The sequence below is a fragment of the Equus przewalskii genome, chromosome 3 (assembly GCF_037783145.1).
Source record: "Equus przewalskii isolate Varuska chromosome 3, EquPr2, whole genome shotgun sequence".
NCBI lineage: Eukaryota > Metazoa > Chordata > Mammalia > Perissodactyla > Equidae > Equus > Equus przewalskii.
The window spans coordinates 81,054,391-81,077,181 of NC_091833.1; the positions used below are offsets into that span (position 1 = coordinate 81,054,391).

Genomic DNA, 22,791 nt, shown 5'->3' on the forward strand with positions numbered 1-22,791 from the left:
GGAACCAGTATCATGAGGAGGTCCTGACACAATACCAGATACACTTCTGGTGTGTTCTTCTTTGTGGTAGATTGTTCCTGGCTCCATGATCATACTCTTTGTTTCTGATATTAAGGATGTTCCCTTGGTGAGATGATGACATGCTTTCAGCTTGTCGTAATCAGTAGATTTTGATGGCAATATTTACTTATTTCTTTAGGTTAGAGTCCTTTCCTTAGTTTTTTGTGTTTGAGCTATTCTAACTGAAATAAATTATATCACCTAATATTTCCTCCTATTTTAGTTCTCTTCACTGTTCTTATTCAGCCAAGATAATTTAGAATTCCAATTCTTTGACAATCGTCTTGCTTTCTTAGAGCTTCTTTCTTATAGTATCCCAATTACTACTAAATAATAAAATGATCTTGAAGCCAGGACTGATCCTTATCAAACATCATTTAAAAACATTAGTCACAATATCAACATTTAAAACATACTTACATATATATATATAAATATATACGTAATCACTCTCCTGAGATCTCTTATTGTCATCCAGTTTTTTACTGCATTGACAGCTGATTTGTTGATTTAAAATTGTACCCATCATTTTCCTTTAGCTAAAGAGTCTGTCGACTTGTTCTAAATTGGAGTCAGCAAACTATAGCCTGTGAGCCAGATACAGCTTGTAGCCTGTTTTATAAATAAAGTTTCATTGAAACACAGCCACATCCATCATTTATCTATCATCTAGGGCTGCTTTGGCTCTACAACAGCATAGTTGAACAGTTGCAACAGAGACTGTATGCATTCCAAACTTAAAAAACTTACCCTCTGGCCCCTTATAGAAAATGTTTGCCGACCTCTGTTCTAGATGAATTCATATTTGCTTAAGAGCATTGGATTTGACATTAAGAAAGCTGAGTTCCACTCCCGCCTCTCCATTCTAGCTTTGTGACCTTGGCCAAGTCATGTTGACTCTCTGGCCTTGATTTCCTCATCTATAGGCCGGGGAGGCAGGACTGTGTGATTGCCAGTCTCTCCCAGCTTTAAAATTTCAGAAATCTAATTAATTCTATTTTACCTAACATAATTTAAAGTTGGTTATTTTCTTACAGATTAAATTTGGGGTTTGTAGTAATCCCTTCTGAGTATATAAGATACCCATCCAAATTTCCACTAAATATTTAATGATATAAAAATAATAATATAGCTTGCCCATATGAGCTCTATATGTGCCAAGTATGGAGACAAGTACTTTATCTTATCTCTTTAACCTTCAAACTACCTCTGCATAGTGGGTGTGTGTTCACACTGCTGGTAAGAGGCGGAACTGGGCCTTGAACCCAGTTCTAATGGTAAAGCTCCATGCTCTTTCCACTGAAGCAACACTGTCTCTTTTCATGTGTCACTTCTATTTTAATTCAGTCATTTGAACATATGGTAGCACTTCACTCATCCAGATGTTGCCACCTAAATTATTCAGAACACAACCAGTGATTAAAAAGTAAAAAAACAAGAAAGATTAACTACCGAATAGATGTTCACTCCTGCCATTAAAAATATTACCCGAGGTCCTTTTTCCATAGCCTGTTCACTTTTACTTTTCAAACAAATCTAGAAACTTGCTCCTTTTGTTTCCCCAGATCTCTATAATTAATAGCAAACGAGTTGGAAATGGAGATGGATAAAACTATTGGTGCAGGTGTGTCTACACCGTGGAGATGTTGACGGCTGAGACTGCATTGAAGGAGGGAGGACAATACATAAATAGCAAGCACCTAAAGCAGGCAGCAGTCTTTAGCAGCTTAGCATAGGGACAAATTCAGCCCAGCAACCTCCCAGCAGCGCTGGGAAATTTTTGCTGCTCATCCTAAAGACCTTGGAGCAGCAAGGAAATGTTAACAATCAGCACACTCAATTTCAGAAGAGAACGAGTGTTCTATTTCACAGAACTTTAGTAAAATTATGAAAGCTACTAAGAATCTTAAATGGATCTGCTTCAGCTATTAGAATATTTTGCTGTGTGGAATATTTCCTTCCTTAGAAATGCTGAACAAAGGAAATACTGCCAAGTCCAGATTATCTAAGAAAGCTTTCTCCAGATTTTCACCTATTTCATCTCACTTTTCCGCTCTCTGTTATTATCTTATTCATTGTTCACTCTTGAAAATAGCGCTCTAGAGATAAGTAATTACTTAAAAGTCTGCCTTCTCGGTTCCATTACCAGATTTTTTCCACACCTAATTAAATCTTAAGATTTTCTGTTATCTCTTTTTGTTCCCTATAGCTTTAAAGAAATTTTGTTTTCCTTTTATTCTTTTTTTTCAAAGTAGAAGCCCATTTTTCCCCCTCAGTTTTTAAAAACCATCTTGCCCTGATCCACTGTGTATCACTGATTGTAAAGTTAATCTTATAGAAGGTAAACTTCTTTCTTCTCTCGCCAGACTTTTGTTGGGGGGAGAAGGGGCGGGAGGGGAGGAGCGGATTTGCTGGCTCTTTCTGTTTCTCTCATGTGCTCAATTCTTCCTTTCTTCTTTCTGAGGCACAGGCATTTCTGTCCCTGTTGACTCTCTAACCCAGCACTTCTAATTGACTACTTTGAGGAATATTTTAACACCTCACACGTTTTTTGAGGTAATATTTTATGCAATTTATTTTCGGAAAAATGTGCTAGAACTACTTGTGGAAGCTAACAGATTTAGGAACATTGGACTAATTTATCCCTCATAACTCTGTGTGCAAAGGCTGGGAGGGGGAGGGTTGTTGCCCACTGATACCCCAAGCCTGTTGCAGTATACTTCCTTAAAATAAATACCTTCTTGGTTTGGCTGCCTATATTATGATGTCGATTTAATAATGTCAGTAATAATAAAGAAGGTTAAATTTATCGAAAGCTCACTTGGCATCAGATACTGTGCTAATGGTTTACACGTATCATCTCAGTTAATCTTTGCTACAATTCTATAAGGTAGATACAGTATTACACACAGACTTTAGCAAATAAATGGGCTCTATTTCAAAGATATGTTTGCAAATCAGTTATTTCAAACATGAAAGATATCATAGAAGAATGTAGTGGGTACATTTCTAGACTGGGCTGGATTACCGAAGCCTGTCAGACTCATAGCTGACATGTGTAAATGAGTGTCTCTGTGGGAAGGTACACCCAGAGTCCTCATTGGGATGTGATGGACCACTTTCTTCCTGGGGGCCTAACTTTCATACCAGGCACTGGACTTTATTCTCAGATTCGTCTTATGAACAGATGGACAATGGGAATGAAACCTCCCCAGTTTCAAATCATCTGTATTAGTTATAGAAAACTAACCTGCTGTAACAAAAGACATCCTGAAACACATTTTATTTCTCTAAGTGGTAGATCCAAGATGAATTTTCCATTTGCTGGGTCAGCCTTGCCCTATGAAGTCATCAAAAGACTTGGGTTCCATCCATTTTTTGCTTCACTAATCCCTAGACCGTGGTCCTTATCTGAGTGATTGAAACTAGCTGAACCCTGTATCTGTGCTCCAGCTTGTGGGAGGGCAAAGAGAGGAAGTGCATGGCAGCAAGTCCCTTTTAAGCAGGTAAAGTAGAAGAAGAATTGGCTTATGTTATAGGGTGGAGAACTCAGTAAGATGGCCACACTTAGCTACGAAGAGCCTGGAAAATGTAGTCATTAGCTGGGCAACCATGGGTGCACCTTAAACTCCATTACTATGAAAGAGGTGGAGAGTGCATTAGGGTGAACAACCAGCAGTCCCTGCTCTATCACAGTGGTGGTTGCTGTGTCTAGACGGTGACTCCAACAGCATGGAATTTGGTGGGTGTGGCAGAAGAGATGTGGGTGGAGGATGGATACAGTGGTTATGATTTGAGAGGTGATGGGAGGCTGGGACCCCTGCCATTGTAACTTTTCAGGACTTGTCACAGGCTTTCATTTCCATCTCACCCTCCCTGTCTTCCTTTTTCCTCTGGAGGCCTGAGGGCAGGGCTGGCTTCATGTGCGGGTGACCTGTGCAATGGTACAGTGCCTTGTGCTCAGAGGGCTCCAGGCTTGGTTTAATGCTCTGCTGTCGCCATCTTGAATTCTTAATAGCTTTATCTTTAAACTTGTGTTTTTTGAGTGAGGTTTGGAGCGTGTGTGTAAGCAGCAGAGATATGTTAGGTGGTAGTGTGTGTACACGAGGGCACATGCCAACCAGCACAGCTGGGTGGTGTGGGTGCTGAGCAACCCAAGGCACTTGTAAGTGCCTCAGGACTCTCTGGGACTCCACAGAGCCCCAAGGTAGCGGGCTTGGGCCCATGGGGTCATGGTGGCCTCACAATCACAGAAGCAACAGCAGAAGCAGCAGGAGTGGCAGTGGTGGCCTTGGCCCCGGGGTGGAGGAGGGTTCCACATGGGGACCTGTGGGAGGCTGGCTTGGCCATTGTCCCTGGAGCCCATCCATGTGGCATCTGCACAAATATTAACTCTCCAGCCTGAACCTTGGGACAGGAGCCGCTGGCACTCCGACAACAGAATTTGTTAGTAAATTATTACACAATAAATGCATACACATGAACAATGCAATAAAGCATTTATCAGGGAGTCACTAGAATTCCTCAAAGAGTTTAGAATCTTTGGTATTGAATACTGAAACGTTGCAAGATGAATATCCACAGGCTTGGAAGTAGAAATTACATTTAACCACTGTCAGTGGAAAAGAACATTACTTTCGCGTGAACTTCAGATGAACCATTTATTCACAAGGAAGACGATATAAAATGAAAATTTTTCTTAAAATTGACAATACAACTATAGAATGTATAAACAGGCATTCTGAATGGTATATAATTTTTGATGCCATTTTTGATTTCTTGAATGACCTCCACAATTTACCAAAAATTTCAGAAGAAACATTAAAATGCCATTGTATAAATTTATGTTTAAAATTAAATTCAGATTTACACAAAACTAATTCACGTGAAGAGTTAAACATTTCATTAGATTTGCTCCATGAGGATCATCAGCTCTAGATATACTAAAATTTGTATTTTGAAATAATTTATCAGAAATTTATCCCAATGTTGTCACAACCTATAACATACTCTTAGTTCCAGTAGAAGTTGCATCAGAAGAAATATTCTGTCAAAACTAAAAATTAACAAAAATCTTTTGCAATCTTGCATCTTTGTAGAGCTGCTGATGCCATTTTCAATTATATAGATTGAAAATAATGTTGCTAAAAATCTACTTTTGATGACTTAATAAATGAATTTGCAGAAAAATGAGCCAGAAAAGTCTTATGATCAATCAAGATGTCACATTAATAATGTACTATTTGTTGTATCGTATTAAATTCTGACATAAAATATTATTTTTTGTGCAATTTGTAAGTTTATGTTGTTCTTCATGTGTCCCTATTACTGTGATTATGTTTTATAAGTAATAAAATATTTTTAGAGGAAAGAATGTTTATATTTTAGTATCTTTAAAGCACTTCTTTTCTTACTAGGGCCCTGCATCTTCATTTTCCACTGGGCCCACAAATTATGTAGCTGGTCCTGGCTGTGGGCCTAGCTATCTACTCAGCCTTCTGCAGCTACCTATTTGCTGCCTTCGCTATGCCTGCTACTGAATAGCTTGAAATCCCATAGCTTCTTCTTTGCCCTCAATCTTATAGCTCTTTTGAGGTTTTTAAGGGATTTTGATTACCAATGATAAATGAGAAAGAGAGGAAGTCAAGGCCTAGTTCTTCCTCAGGCCACTGTCCTCTTCTGTTTCTTTGCTCGGTTCTTGCCTTCTGGGAAAGTCAAAAGCACGGGTAGCTGACAGCTAAAAAACACAGCTAGCTCTTGGTTGCACAAAGACCTGATATCAGATTCATTTACATTTTTAGAGCATCATTCCTGAGCCTTTTGAACGCTCATTACAGGAGCAAAATTGAATAGCAATTTTCCCCCAGTGATCTCGTACAGTATGGCCAAGATGCCTACCCCCTGGGCTCTTCCTGCAGTAGAATTGAGTGAATCAGGCTAGAACCAAGGCTTGTGACTGGAGAGTTTCCAAACCACAGCATCTCCAACAGAGGTGGGAAGAGGGAAGAGGGAGGAGGAGGGTAATCAGCGGGTGGGAGAGAAGGCACACTTGTTTGAGCTAATCATTTGCAGGTGGTTGTTTGTATGTAAGAGTCACACAAAAAAATGAGTAAACAACATCAAAGCATCTGTGGTAGGCAGGATAATGGTCCCCCAAAGATGTCGATATCTTAATGCCTGGTATTTGTGAATATAGTAGGTTACATGGCAATGGGGAGTTAAAGTTGAGGATGGAAATAAGGGTGCTACTCATCTGACCTTAAAATAGGGAGATTCTCCTGGATTATCTGGGTGGCCCCAATGTAATCACCAGAGTCCTTAACAGGGGAAGAGGGAGGCAGAAGAGGAGAGTCAGAGATGTGATGACAGACACAGGATCAGAGAGATGCTGCGTTGCTGGCTTGAAACATGTAGGAAGGGAGGCACGAGCCAAGGAGTGAGGTCAGCCACTAGAAGCTGGGAAAGACAAGGAAACAGCTTCTGCCCTAGAGCCTCCTGAAAGGAACAGCCTTGCCGGCCTCTTGATTTTACCCCAGCGAGACCCATGTCAGGCTTCTGACCTGCAGACCTGTGGAGAATAAATTCCTGCTGTTTTCAGCTATCCAGTTGAAGGATAATTTTTTTCCAGCAGCAATAGGAACCTAATACAGCACGCTTCAGTGTTTATATTAAAAGTGTGGGCTCTGGAGTCAAACTGCCTGGGTTTGGGTTAAGTAGCTCTGCCACTTGTTAGCTGTGTTAATAGGGGAAAGTTACTAACCTTTCCAAGACTTGGTTTCATCCTCCGATAAATGAGGTTATCATCTCATAGCTGTGTTCCAAGGAAAAGTGAAAGCGAAGCCTTTAAGACATTGCCTGCTAAATAGAAAGTATTAGCTTAAACGAAGTCATGGATGTCTGATCCTGGATGAAATTTTTAGTGAGGCAAAGGACTTCCCCTCCTCTCTTATTCCTCTGAAGTTCATGGCTGCCACTTCTTTGGCCCCTGCTGACCCTGGGTTGACCCTTGGTCTCCTAGGGCCTTTACCCAGGTATGTCCTTGGGGTGGGAGCCCTTTCCCATTTTTTCATACTAATTTTTGATACCTTTTAAAAAAATAAATAAAACAGTGTTTTGGACAGCGAGCGGGAGTTGGCGGTAGCAGCTGTAGTGGGACAGACGAAAGGCAGGCAAGGGCAGGCCGGGCGAGCAGGCGGACCGGCCGACCAGCCAGCCAGCCAGCCAACGGCAACGAACTAACCTAGCAATTTACCGCTTACACCTCTGACCAACCGCCCACCAACTTAAGCCGAGCCCGTCCACCGGCCACTCAGGTCCGGCCGGCCGCCGGCCCGCCTGCCGCAACCGTGGTGGCAGCCCCGGGAGGAGCACTGGCGTCTGTTTCCTTCGATTCTCGGGATTTGAAGATGGCTGCACAGTCAGCGCCGAAAGTTGTGCTAAAAAGCACCACCAAGATGTCTCTAAATGAGCGCTTTACTAATATGCTGAAGAACAAACAGCCGATGCCAGTGAATATTCGAGCTTCGATGCAGCAACAACAGCAGCTAGCCAGTGCCAGAAACAGAAGACTGGCCCAGCAGATGGAGAATAGACCCTCTGTCCAGGCAGCATTAAAACTTAAGCAGAGCTTAAAGCAGCGCCTAGGTAAAAGTAACATCCAGGCACGGTTAGGCCGACCCACAGGGGCCCTGGCCAGGGGAGCAATCGGAGGACGAGGCCTGCCCATAATCCAGAGAGGCTTGCCCAGAGGCGGACTACGTGGGGGACGTGCCACAAGAACCCTACTTAGGGGCGGGATGTCGCTCCGAGGTCAAAACCTGCTCCGAGGTGGACAGCCGTAGCTCCCCGAATGGGCTTAAGAAGAGGTGGTGTTCGAGGTCGTGGAGGTCCTGGGAGAGGGGGCCTAGGGCGCGGAGCTATGGGTCGTGGCGGAATCGGTGGTAGAGGTCGGGGTATGATAGGTCGGGGAAGAGGGGGCTTTGGAGGCAGAGGCAGAGGCCGTGGACGAGGGAGAGGTGCCCTTGCTCGCCCTGTACTGACCAAGGAGCAGCTGGACAACCAGTTGGATGCATACATGTCGAAAACGAAAGGACACCTGGATGCTGAGTTGGATGCCTACGTGGCACAGACAGATCCTGAAACCAATGATTGAAGCCTACCCGCCCTCCTGTGAGAGACTCTTGTTAAAGTCACCACATCTGTACATAACCTTGAGATAACACATGAGAAGAAACCTGATTGATGCTGGAAGGACCTATCACAATAGGCTGTGGATTTACTTGCCACCAGTTTGTGCATTTAGTGTGTTCCTTTTACTTTTTTGATACTGTGTTGTATGAAACCCTTTTTTCTCTGACTTGGGTTTTGTTTTGTTATGTTGTTTGGGGGTTTTTTTTTTTTTCCTTCACTGAAATTTCTCCTTGAACGTGAATGTGTTGGCCTTGTGGCTAGGACACCCTCTTCCCACCTCTTTCTCCTGTCACCTGTTATACTGATGTTCTAACATTTCCTCTGTTGGTTTCTGTGCCCCCATGAAACAAGTCCCCGAAAGGAGCCCATCAGTGTTCCTCCCTAATGCATAGGTTTCTGAGAGTTAGGTCTGTTCTACATCATCTTTAATAGCCTCTTAGAAGTGTTTAGAAAACGTGGAGCTCAGAAATGGGTTATGCCTTGTTGATATTTTAGTGTAGTAAATTAGGAACATTGAAATAGCTACAGGGCCACATAATAGGTTACACATGGTAGCAGTTCTGATTTGATTAAAGTTGCTACCATGCACATTGACACATAACCAGTGTGCTGGGTAGTGTATGTACACATTCTGTCTTGGAATGAGATTTATAAACTTTCCTCTTGGCTTTGCATCATATCCAAAGAGGTACCATTGGCTTGACTTAGACTTGCCATAGAGAGGAATAAGCCATTTGGTTTGGTGGATGCTTCAGAAGGAGAAAAGAATGGGAGAAAGTTGGCAGATAACCTGCTGAGAGGGGTCAGAAAATACCCATGCTGAAATGCTATTCTTGTGTTTATCCCAAACCAGTCTGGGGCTTCTCTATTTATTGGCTTTGTTTGACCCTTTACTTATTTCCCTTGAAGTTTTAAGTTCACCCATATTCTGTCAACTGTTCGAGTTTCCGTGGAATCTTGTATTTCTGGTTCATTATAACAAGAAATTGTTCTCTCAAATCGAAATAAATAAATAAATAAATAAAACAGATAAATATATAAATACTCTCTCCCGAAGTATTAATCGCTGATAATAGCTTTGTCTCTTATGGTCTCTGTAAGGCTTTATGATTTCTGCCATGGCTAGCATCGTGCCTTCTGCAGACAATCTCCAGAATTCTTGGTTGGTTGAATAAATGAGTCCCCAGAAACTGGCTTTTAATTGAGGACTTTTGGCTTAAGTTAAATGAGTAAAATCCAAACTGAGGAATTTCAGCTGAGAAATATTTCAGGCAGGGAGACCTCCCTGGAGCCATTTGAATCAAGCCAAATTTTATGAAGTATTTGGCCCCCTTTTCTGTCTATTTGTAAATGGCCCTGGAATGGCTGTCACAGACTTTTCTTGGGATCGTTACTGAGAAAAATTGGCAGTTCTTTTCAGAGTTCTTAGAGCAGAGAAGTTTGGAGCTTATGATACCAAAATTTCAGAAGAACTTTTCTACAGCTGTGAAGAGATTCATTTCAATCTAAGTGCCATGGGGAGACATTCTAACAGGCATTTGTAATGATATTTTCTTGTAAATGAGATCACCTGCTGAAAAATCCATCTCGAATCCACAAAAATCACATATGTACAAATTAAAATTCTAAAAATGCATAAAAAACCACTTGAAGTAAAACTGACTGGGTAATAATTGGATTTCTAAAATTATTGGTTATTATGAGAATGGAAATAGTCAATTCTGAAATAAATGCACAAAGTCCGTATTAGTGTTCCATAATGTGCTATATTTAAAATGAAAAATGATTTCTAAAAGAAATGTGATTTTATTTTAACATAAATACTGAAAACACATATAATACAATTGTTTTCAAGTACTGTCACCCACATGGACACTTCCCACAAGTGTATTATCGTCTCTGTGCTTCAGTTTATGATGTGGTTTCCGTCTGGTGGTTGGTGTTAAGAAAGGTACTTGCTGGAAAGTAGTCACCAAATTTCTCCTCTTTGGCATTTTGCTGAACCTTGAATCTAGAAAGCAACTGGAGACGTCTTTTATTCCATTCCATAAAATATAGATCAGGCTATGTATTTTATATTTTGACCATTTCAGTGATATGGGAAGCTTTCTTATTTGAACAAAAATCAATCAGTCAGCCTGTATCCTTCCTCTATGGCCATGTCAAAATCAGTTTTGACTATTAGGAAATCTGACCTGGTTTCTCTATCTCTGTGGCCTATTTCTCCTGTATTTTGGCCAGAATGTGTCTCTTAATTTCGGCCTTAGTATTTTCCATCTGCTCTGGGAAGGCTATGGACTGAATGCAAAGTTTGTTTAGCCCACTCTATGTGCCCGCCACTCTTCTAAGACCTGTGACTATAGCAGAAAACAAGAGACAAAAATCACTGCCCTGACAGAGTGTCTGTTCTATGACACGTATAGATATGGTTTGTAAAGATGTAAATCATAAAGACTGACATATTTGATGTCATATGCATGTGGAACTTTTGTATAGGTAAAGAGACTCTGAATTTAAAAGACAAATAAGTGATGGCTTGGGAGAAAATGGCTGCATCAAAAAGAGTTCTGATAAATCAATAAGGAAGAAAACCAATGGATAAATGTGCAAAAGATATGAGTAGGCATCAATTGTGATGGGCTTTTCCATTCTTTGTAGTAATAATTGACAGAATTGGGATTTCATTATTGAAAAATTACCAGTTGTAGACACAAGCAAAGGATGCCCTTTGGAAAACAGAAGTTTCCCAGCTGGAATTCTCCCCGAGTCTCCGAAACCTCTTAGGTGGTGAGGGTCTCCGGCTGAGTTCCTCCCTGTAGTGCCTCACAGGGTCCGTGTGCTGAATATGGCTGCCATCTTGTGATTCTGCTTAGAAACTGCACATTCCCTGCATTTTTGGAAGAGGGAGAAAAATGGACCTTTTCCCAGCAATATTGCTCCCAACCCATTCACCACTGACTGACTCTCACATCATAAAAATTCCCAGGATTAATTTAAGCACTGCAGGTTGATCAGTAGAGTATTTTTAGATGAGACTGCATCACTGCTCAAATTGCAGTAATGACAGTTTATAGTGATAGGCATATTGTTTTTGACTTTCCGTTATCCGTGGTAACGTCTTTTCTCCTCTCAGGGATAACGTGCACTGCTCCCTATTTGACTCAGGGCTGATCTCAACGCCAGATTAGTTGCTATACATTTCTGGTCTCTTTTTGTCCCTCCCAAAACTTCAGCCTCTCCTGAAACTTCACCTCTTCCTGCCTTGGCTCATTCTATCCCCCGACTGGATCACTATATCTTGTTCACAGGGGATATTAATCCTGTTTACCAGTACAAAGGAATAGATGAATCCTGTGAAGATTCTGGAAAAAATTTTAGCAGATTTTTCCCCCTCCCTCTGAGCCCTTGGGTGCTGTGTACCCAATCTTCTGGTCTCAGCAAGTTGGCAGCTATGACTCTGGAATGCAAGTTAATTAAATGGTGCTTATATTTAGTTTTGGGCAAGGTTGATTTTTTCCATGTTAGGTTTAGTCTGTGTGGCTTTGTTATACACAATCCTGGTAACTATGGATACTCGGAGAGATTTTACGTAGCTGTGCTGTGAAAGGCACGCGGTGGTAGAAAAGTGGAGGAAGCATGGGAGAGGGAATTCAGGGACCTCTGTGTTCTACCAGTTTGTAAATCATATAACAGGCCACAAACGATTTAACAGTTAAAGTCAACATTCCTGGAGCAATTGACTTCCTTTTCTGTCTACGAGCCAAAGAAAACTTAGGAATTCTGTCTCTGGATGTTGTTATATTAGCTTCTGTGTGTGTTGATCTCTTTAGAACCATGTTCTTTTCCAGTTATCTTAGTTGTTACAAAGAGTCCAGTTGCTCTCTCATTCCACACCAGAGCAAGCAGTGCTGTGTCCACAAGGTCGGAGAATGAGACCCTCTAACTATTTTTGGTTAACCTTTAAGCACAATGCGTTTTTCAACTCTTTGTGATGGCCATCTTTCAGAAGTGAATTACACACTTCCCAACCATAGTAAACAGAACATGCTGGGCTTTACCCTATTCAGTGCCAGGCGCTTTATATCGTTACTGATTAATATGCTCAAAGACAATCCCAAAGCAGGCGGAATTCAGATAAGAAGCTCCAAAAGGTTCAATAACTTGCCCAAAGTAGCATAGATAGCTTAATTTAAATCCAAATCTGTAGTTTGTTTGTTTTTTTTTACAAAATAACTTTTATTTTTGTATCTCAGGGTCATTTTTGTGAATAATTACTTTTCTTGTCTGTAGATCCAGTCAATAGCAGTATAGATATGAGGGTGAATGTTTATGAACTAATTTCTTCACCATTAACTTCTTTTCTTTTAATCATAATAGCATTTGTAATTAATGTCACGTGATTGTTTGGGGGTGGTTTAAGCTTGAAGGGTCAGATAGCTAGGTTTTCCCAACACTGCCTTGACCCAGCCATTGGAATGCCTGCTGTCCCCATGGGCTACTGTGCAGGGGCAAATGAGTGGGATTTGTTGCCAACAGCTAAGAGCATGGAGATTAGAGAGGGTCTTGGGCAGAGTTCTAACCTAGGTCTTCAGAATCTTGGCATCCAGCTACTGGCTGGGGGATCTGGAAGTTAGGTGAGATCCTACAGTATCCTGACAGTGAATTTTTAAGAATGATAATGCTGGGGACCGCCCCGGTGGCACAGCAGTTAAGTGCGCACATTCCGCTTTGGCGGCCCGGGGTTCACCGGATCCATCCCGGGTGCGGACGTGGCACTACTTGGAAAGCCATGCTGTGGCAGGCATCCCACATATAAAGTAGAGGAAGATGGGCACGGATGTTAGCTCAGGGCCAGTCTTCCTCAGCAAAAAGAGGAGGATTGGCAGTAGTTAGCTCAGGGCTAATATTCCTCAAAAAACCCCACAAAGAATGATAATGCTTTGGAATACCTTGAGTTACAGTAATTAACAATAGAGAGTAGGTGGAAAAATGATATAGGATAGTCTTCATGGGACTGGAAATGAAATTTTAGACATTAGGGTAGAATGGTAATCTATTCTTGAAGGTATTTTTTGAAGTTCTTTTCACAGTAAATTCTAAATATATATGTATATTCTACTTCTGGGTCTCAGGCCACCCAGTATTACAAAGTCGTAGACCATTTATTGTAGCTTTTAGATTGTAAATACAAAAAATGGACTAAAATAAAAGAAAGTGGGATTAAAATTAAATTTGGTTTAGAGTTGAAAATGAAGTCCACAAACTATAAACCCATAAAATGAAATCAGTGCAATCCGTATAGCCCAACAAGCAAGAAAAATCACAGGGGATAGCTCTTCAAACTGGTTACTTTTCTCTGTTCCTCTTTCTCATAAGTCTTTCATAGATGTGACTGAGTTACACATTTAATAAAGGTCTGGAAAAATGTTTATATGGATCACTTTTCAGGTACTACCATATGCATGCAAGAGACCATTTTCTTTGCAAATCATATCGATTTCCTTTATTTCTGTTAGATTTATTTGCAAGCTCTAACTCTTTTATAGAAGACATACTACATTTGTTTGAAATTTGTCAAAGGTAGTGTATTTATTGTTCCATCATTATCATTTTGTGATTCCCAGTGAATAATTGCAAAACATCATTTGAGACAGTTTTATGTTTGGAGAAAATCTCAAAAATATTTTAAAGTTCCTTTAAATGATAACAACTTATTTAGAAAATAAGGTGTTTATTTCCTAAGGCAAATTCAGAAAGTAGCATCTCCCCAAAAAACCCTATGTGTTTGAGTATCTCTGAATTTAGAAATCTCTGCTTGCCTTGTTGAGAGGAGAGACTATAAGCATACAGTTTCTAGATTGTCTGTGTTCTTTAAAAACTTGAAATTATATTATTGTACTTATTTGCAGGAAATGATAAATAACAGAGTCTTGGAATACATCTTATTTTCCAATGATTTTTGACAAAATTGCTTCAGAGTCCTATTTGCGACTTTCAGACACTAAAACTTAAGGTAGTAAACTAGTATATCCTTTTAGTTAGACAATTCCTGTTTGGAAGTTGTTCTTCTTTCCCTTCCTTCCTTCCTTTCCTACTCTCCCTTCTTCCTCTCTTCCTTCCTTCCTCCCTCCTTCCCTTCTTTCCTTTCCTCCTTCCTTTCTTCTTTTCCTTCTGAAATGTTGGATGAATAAAGGTTCTTTTTAAAAAAGTTTCTTTAGATTTCTGCTTGGCAGTGTATTTCTGACAGTCTCTGATCATAAAGCTTGAGTTCTTGCTTTTTACTCTATTCTTTCTTTACTTTCTCCTCTGTCTAATTAGATTTAAAATCTACCGAGCAGAGTTTTGTATAACTGTATTTTGTACTGTGATTTTACTTGAGATGTTGAATGATGACATAGAACTGCTTTCTAAACTCTTTACATTCTCTCTCCTATCAGAGTGCCACCAGTTACAGATCTATTTTTGTTTCCTGTTAATGATTTTTAGATCATTTCACAATGACTGATTTTTCCATAGAATGATAGCTCTTCCATTATGCTGTCGGACAGGCAATAAGTATACTTAGCTCTTATTTTCAGGAAGTTAAGCTGAAGGCCAGATGGCAAAGTTTCCATTGAGTCAAGCATAGCATTCATTTCAGCAAAGGCGTTTCAGAGGGAAAAAAATGAGTCAAGGAGGAACTTAGACTTGAGGACGTTTAATTAGGGGAGTTGTTTTGGACTTCTTTGAACTTTAGTTTGACAGAGATGGTTTCTCTCTAATTAAAACATGTTATATAAGAGGCACGGAGGGACGTGGCACTAAAGAGTTGGACTGTAGTGAGGGGATGGTTGTCCTAACAACAAGGTAGCCATACAGGTCATAAAAGAGGGAGTCACTGTGGCACTTCTATCTTTAGAATATCTAAGTTAAGGGCCCTTTAAATGCACTTATTCAACAGGCATTTACTGACCACTTACCATGTACTAAGTTAGAATGAACAACTGTCAGTTAAAAGATGCTAATAAAGTCCTTTGTTCCCTGGATAGTGAACGAAAAATCTGTGTAATAGAGCAATTTACTAAGAAAACAAAAAGGATGTGTGCTATCATCTATGTATTCTCAGAAAAGGGAGACCAGCATTGAGGAGAGAAGTTGTGAGCTGAGATGGTGTGGGATCGCCGAGAGTGGAGTGGCATAGGGGAGGTGTTTGGAGGGTAGAGGTGGACACAGAGGATGTAGGATTCATCCCCTGAGGCTTGGATGGGGACTGGGTTTGGGGATGACCCTCACATAGCAGGAATTAGTGCTCACTTGCTTGGGAGAAGAGGCAGGATCTCAGAGGGGAATGGCTGAGTGGGGCAGCCAGGAAAGCTGATGTTGGGGACCATGGCCCTGCACCCTGGCGAGGCACAGTCATAATGGAGTGGTCTGTCTAGCATAAACCCTAAGAGCTTAGAACCATGAGCCCCTCAGCAATTCTCTGAAGAATTGAAAGCTAGAGCCCCTTTCTTGGTTCTTCCCTTAGATTCTTGTTCCACCCTAAGGAGGGAGAGGCCCTTGCAAAACATGCCTGAATATTTCTTATCACCTTTTTGAGTGGGAAGTGTGAATTGATTTGATTTAGAAAAACAAAATGATGTGGCATTTCTTGCGCCTCAGTGTGACAGAGTTCGATCCATGCCCACCGCACCTTCGAGCAGGACCATTCTGAGCTCAGTTGTGGTTCCAGGTCTCCCTTCTCACTCTTCTCACGTTTTATACCTTTCTTGAGCTGTCCTGCCTCCCTCTGCCCCACCTCAAAAGTTACTACTCCTGGGTCCCATTCTTTCAAGTCTAAATATAATGAAAAGCTAAACTATCTATAATTAAATTCAGAACTAAATATTCATAGCTAAAAAATTGAATTGAAATGTAAGCTCTCTCAGACTTTAACTGAATGCGTAAAATTTTTAGGTTGAAGGGGTTTTTAAACTTGTTTCTGGGAACAAAAATCCATTTTCAAAGGAAATTTTACCTGGACTCAAATGTATAAAGCAAACACAGTAGAGCTATCTGGTTGAAGTGGAATAGGGCACTGAAGACACTCTGTGAACCATGATGTGGCCTCCAAATCCTTTCCTTGCTATCCTAGAGTTCTTCTGAAAACCACCATTTTAACCTAAGGAGTGGGTAGTGTGGGTGTAAGTGTTGGGAGAATGCTAGACACGTCATCACAGGCCAGTGGGGAAGATGATTTTATATAGAAGGATCTTTTATATTCATTGTCCTGACACATGAGCAAATGCTGCTCAGAAGCCAGACTTGCCTGCAGGTTTGAGGGGGTATCCCACTGTAACACAGAAGGATTTTAATATTTCATCAGCAGTTTATTCCCCTAGCAATTAAAGGGATAAAATTGTAAGATATTTATTGCCTTTAAACATGTAGGACCAAGAAGTAGGAATGATCATGTACTCCTGCTGGGCACCTTATATTCTCAGTCTTCATTTAGTCATTCATCAAATATTTAATTCTATTCTAGACTCAGGACACAGCAGTGAGGAAAACTGATAAAGAGCCTTCTCTCAAGGAGCTGACATTCTAGGAGGGGGAGAGAGACAATAAGCAAACAAATGACTATCTTCTACTAATATAAATGATGTGAGTTATAAAGAAACAGGGTTTTGCTTTTTGTTTTTGTGTTGTGCAGGCTGCAGTTCTAATGGTCTTGAGCATCAGTGCCATTAGAAGTGAGTAGCATGGTGCGCCATGTTTAACAGATGTCTAGTAGATGTTGAAGAAGATGCAGAAGACAATAAGAAGGATTTCTCACCTGGAAGATGGACAGTTCTTCGGAGGGAGCCACATTTTAGTCATGGGATTAGTGAGACAGACAGATAAAAGGCTGGCTTCATTTTTAGATTGTAAATACATTCCTGATGTCAATGATCCTCCATCCCTGAGCTCAAGAGTGGCCGTTGTTACTTTGACCCTAACCAACTTGTAGGCAGAACTTTGAACCACACTATGCTCTCCACATAGAATGTACTGTACTCACACAAAAGCATTAAAAAATGCTTATTTTTTTATCCCACTTCCCTTGTAATATACTACTGCATTTATTTGTTCTCTTCAGCAAACAAAGAATTATCCTTTCTCTTTGAGCTACTTTTTCTCCCTCAGTCTCTCTTAAATGTACTCCAGCCAGATTTTTGTCCTCACCACTCCACTGAAACTGCTCTTATCAGGGTCCCCACTGACCTCCATATTGCCAAATCTGATTGTAATTCTCAGTTTCGTCTTACCCATCAGCAGCATTTGGCGTGGTTGATCATTTCTTCCTCTTTGATACGCTTTCCTTCGCTTGGCTTCCAGGATACCACGCTCACTGCTGGTTTTCCTCCTACCACACTGGCCAATCCTTCTCAGTCTCTTTGCAGGGTTCTCCTCTTCCTTATAGCTATTAAATATGGGGTTTAACAGCTCAGCCTTCATTCATCGTCTCTTCACCATCTCACTAATTCTCACTCTTCACTAACCATTCCCTTGGTGATCTCATCCAGGCACACTGACTTTAAATCGATTTTCTGATGACTCACACATTTATATTATTTCCCCACCATCTTGCTCCTCCAGTAGCCTTGCCCATCTCAGTGGATAGCCATTCCAGTCTTCTGTCTGGCTGAAAACTTGAAGTCACCATTGGCTCTTATCTTCCCTCACAACTTCCGTCTAATGGACCAGGAAACCCTACTAGCTCTACTTCAAAATACATCCGGCATCCCAGAATGTCTCAGAACCTCCACTGCTACCTGCTGGGAGCCGGCAACATCTCTTTCTGGATTACTTGAATAACCTCCTAAATGTTTCCCTACAGTTTTCTTTGCTCTTCTGGAGTATTTTCAACACAACAGGCAGAGATCCTTGAAAATGATCTTGCCACTCTTTACTCAAATCTTGCAATGACTCTTTGTTTTTTTATCTAAGTTACAAAGTCCTGATAAAGCCCTCCATGCTTGGGCCCTTCCTTCTGCTCTGCCTTATCTCTTGCTGTTCTCTCCCTCACTCTCTCTACTGTAGCCACACAGGTCTGTCTCCTTGCTGTTTCTGACACCCGCCAGGCATGCTCTGGCCTGAGGGCCTTTGCACTGGCACTTCCTTCTGCTGAAATCTTCCCCCGAGATTTGGTTAACTCCCTCACCTCTTTCAAATTGTCGCTCAAATGTCAGCTTTCAGTGAGGCCTGCCCCAGCTCCCTAATTGATTTTGGCACCTGTCCTAACCCAAGCCCACATCTGCTAGCTCTCTTAATCTGTTGTACTCTTCTTATTTTCATAGCACTTATTACCTTCTGATGTAATATGTAACAATTGTCTTATTTATTGGTATTATTTTTTGCTCTAGAATATATCTCCACAATGCAGGATCTATTCTGTATTCAATGATATATTGCAAGCTCCTGGGAGAGTGCCAAATTGGATAAATAAATGAGTGAAAAAATTAGAGAGCGTCATAAGCTTTGCCAATTCCATGTGGCAGATAGAGGAAATGATTACACCTCCCATTCCTCAGAAAACAACTTGAAACATCCAACTAGATATTTCTGTCTTCAGAGAGTCTTCTCTTTATGGTGTGCCTCAAGGAGACTCAACCAACTCTTTTTACTTACCTTTCTCCCAAGACAGTGCCCAGCTGCACTGGCTTCTCTCTTTCCCCATGGGCATCCTCACTCCTTTCATACACAGAGCTTTCTGATACCCATACTTGCCTACCCCAAACATCTTAATGTTCAACACAAGGAAGGACCTTCCAGTTAGTATGACCTAGAAGGCTGGGTAAGGACCAAGTTGGACACTTGAGCATACCCTTGGATTTTCTCTCTCCTCTCTCACCTCTTATGTTTCACCTCAGTCTTTTTTGTTTTTTTGCTGGGAAAGAGTTGCCCTGAGCTAACATCTGTTGCCAGTCTTCCTCTTTTTGTATGTGGTCTGCCACCACCACGTGGCCACTGACAGACAAGTGGTGTAAGTCCATGCCTGGGAACTGAACCTGGGTCACTGAAGTGGAGTGCACCGAACTTAACCACTAGGCCACCAGGGCTGGCCCTCACCTCAATCTTTTTTATCAACCTATTATGCCAAGATATGCAATGCTCTCCCCAAGAGGAATTCTTGTATCAGCTGCTAAAAGATTGCACTCATTCTTTTTCATCTAGTCAAATAACGTTGTGAAAGGTAAAGCAACAGCGGTTTATACTAATTTAATGTCGAGCAGCATGTGGAATGAAGGACTGACAGGCTCTTAGTTCAGGCTCAGGTGATGACCCAATATGCCCGGTCAGCTTTCTCCTCAGAAGTAGAGTTGAACCTGAGCTTCAGGCTTTAAACAAGGGCTCAAAGGCAGGGTGCATGAGGAAACTATACAGTCAGAGATTGGTGAGTAATTTCTGAAAAAGACTCTAAAAGTTAGTGACGAGTAGTGAGAGCATTTACCAATATCAATGCTGCCCGTAATACACAGGCAGAGAGAACTGAGAGGCCTGAAAACAGTTGCAGAAAATCTAAAGGTCATCTCAGGCTGTAGATGTCATTTCAGCAGTCTGTTATCAGGGACAAGAATTCTGAAAAGAGCTGATCATCTTCATGAGTATATACTCTTTAGAATCCATGTAGTTCTGAAGTCCAGGTTATTCATAATTGTCCCCACCATTTGGTCATGTAAACTAGTGTCTTAGGCAATATACCCTTGTATACCCTTATCGTTGCCTTAATATTAATTGTCACATGTGTAAATGGAAGTCAACTTTGCTGGTAAACCATCTATAGTTGGTAAAATATCTTTATTAGATGCTGATCAGTAGAATATATGCTACATGAAGATGGGGAATTATTTTTATTTTCTTCTTTGCTGTATCCCCAGGTGCTAGAATAATGCCTAGCATGTAGTAGATACTCAGTAAGTATTTGTTCATTTAACAAATGAATCTTCCATTGATCAATCTGCCATTGGTTTAAAGTCCAAAATATACCTGTAAGAATTATAGATGATTTTAGTGGATATGGTATCAAGATTGTATAGCATGACTTCACCTCAGGGGATCTCCCTTGTCATCTTAAGGATTAGGTCTAAAGGCTGTTGGAAGATGATTGGCATAAGACAGTGAAATTTATGGTTGAAAAAAATCTCTTCAGAAACTTGTTAAGAGCTCTCTCAGGGGGTTCTCCGAAAAACTCAGAGCTGACATGGAATGTCATCTCATCCAGTCCAGTTCCCCTGAAGGACAGACGTTGATCTTTTGTTTAGAGAAAAAAAATATGGCAAGTTTGAACTTGTACTTGAACCTGGTGCCCTTGAACTGACTACACAACTACCGCTGTATCAGAAACAGAGGTTGGATGTGGTGTGGCAGATGGACACTGAAGCCCTGTCCTCGTGATTCTGGGGTGGTTTTCACCTCTTCCCAGCTACACGGCTTTGGGCAATTGCTGTCTTGAGCACACAATTCTCCAGTTCCTCTATTTGTAAACTATCAGCTCCCCCAAGGACGTTGTGCTGGAATGCCCACCTGTCTACTTTATGGGCTGCCTGGAAAGTCCAGATAAGATGTGTTTGAAGTACTTTGCTAGTTGAACAGTTTTACACAAATAAAAATGGACATTCTGGATACAGTTTAAGGAGAAATCAAGCAGAGACTATACAAAAAGTTATTCTAATTTTACAAAAATAATGTTGATTAATGAAACTGTGAACTTCTTAAAAAAAGAATAAGAATAAAGACACAAATTTATAGTGTCCTAAAATCAAGGGCAGCCACATCTCCCGCTGAGGAACCACACAAAAGAAGTCAGTTTCTGCTGAATCAGCCAAGACATGAGATATTGATAATCAAAACAATGCAAGCAATGCCATGTTTTAAATTTGATCCAGATTTGACATAACCATACACAAGAATGGCTTTACTGGAGTAAAATATATAGGGTCTTAAAGACGAAAACGAGATATTGGGAGCTATTTACTGTTGAGCTTTCAGCTACATCTCCTGAGGAATCACCAGAGCCATAAGGTGGGGAATGCAATAATTCTTCGGAGGCATTGCAGCTGCCGAAATGCAGACAGATGGAATTCCTGCACTCTCCAGTATAGTGCAGGAACAATCTCACAATAGGATAAACACCCATTCCTTGAAATTTCCTCTTAACCCTGGAGAGAAGACATTGTACAGACTGGCTGGTAAAATCTTAGTGTTTGGGATTTTCATTTTATATCTGGTTTCCTGTGTAGCATTTAGGAGCCTATCTCTGTGGCTATAGGACTGCAGTCCTGTGCCGAATCCTCTAAGGCTATACAAAACATAAACATGGTTCATATCTTGACAGTTGAAGTCCATAGATGTCGTTTATATTGATACTGAAATCTTAGTACCCCAGGCTTTGCTGTTGGCAACAAACAAAATGGAAAACCAGACTTTTGTCTGTGAAGACTGCACATGATGTGGTAGCATAAGAAACTTACCAGTTCAACTAGTACTTCATGTTCAGCAAATCAAAACTCTGATTTCCTTGATAGCATTGGAAAATAATTCATTCATTGCATTTTTTTCTTTGCTTTCTGGCCATATATTTTGCTCCATTGAGACGGATGTGCCGTCAAATATTGATTGCAAACCTCCTCAGTGCCAGCCACTCTGCTGGGGCCAGGCATGGGCTGCACTTTTCTGTATTTCAATCTCTGAGTTAAAACGTGCCATATTTGCTGGTTCCCTTTAGTTAGTCAACAGGGTTCGTCTCGTCAAGGAGTATGTGCTTTAGTGACATACAGCACTATGACAGTGTACAGGCAGCTGACCACACAACTGATCACAACAGCTTTTGTGGGGAGAGGGAGACAAAGAGAGACAGAGATGTCTTCAAAGGTTGTATTTATCTACTGTTGTTCTGAATTGGGAACTCATGAGAAAAGTTAGTTTTTTCCTGATTAAAAAAAAAGTAATACATGATCATTATAAGAACATCGCGAAATACAATGAAGTAACTAAAAATGACTTTTAATCCTAATCCCAGGGATAATCATTGTAACTTTTGATATGCTTCTTTCCAGGCCAAATTACATTGTGCTTTTTTAGAACCAAATGGTGTTTTTCCACTTAAATTATCTTGAACTTTTTCCCCGGACATCAAGTATTTTCTACAGTATATTTTTCGATGGCTGTAACGGTATTCCTTAGCATGGAGGTACCCAAATGTATTTAACTTGTCCGCTAGTAGTGCATATCTGTTATTTCACAGTTTCCTCATTATCAACCATGATGGTATGAATATCCCTAAAAATAAAAAGTTACACTTATTTATAATAATTTCCTTTTATGAAAGAAGAAATAAGATTGCTGGGTCAAAGGTTTTACACATTTAAAAGGCAGTTGATGCACATTACCAAATATTTAAGTGTATTTTAACACCCATTTTGTTGAACTGATTTATCCTTCTCTTTTTTTTCCTGAAGAAGATTAGCCCTGAGCTAAAATCTGTGCCAATCTTTCTCCACTTTATCTCCTGGTTGCTGCCTCAGCATGGCTGCTGAGTGG

At 40.7% G+C, this 22,791-nt stretch overlaps 1 protein-coding gene and 1 pseudogene across 8 annotated transcripts in view; both read left to right on the forward strand.

Annotated features, from left to right (window-relative positions):
• CORIN (corin, serine peptidase) overlaps window positions 1-22,791 on the forward strand; it is a 211,759-nt gene that overhangs the window by 105,921 nt on the left and 83,047 nt on the right. The window lies entirely within an intron of this gene.
• Window positions 2,287-8,416, forward strand: LOC139082592 (chromatin target of PRMT1 protein pseudogene; annotated as a pseudogene).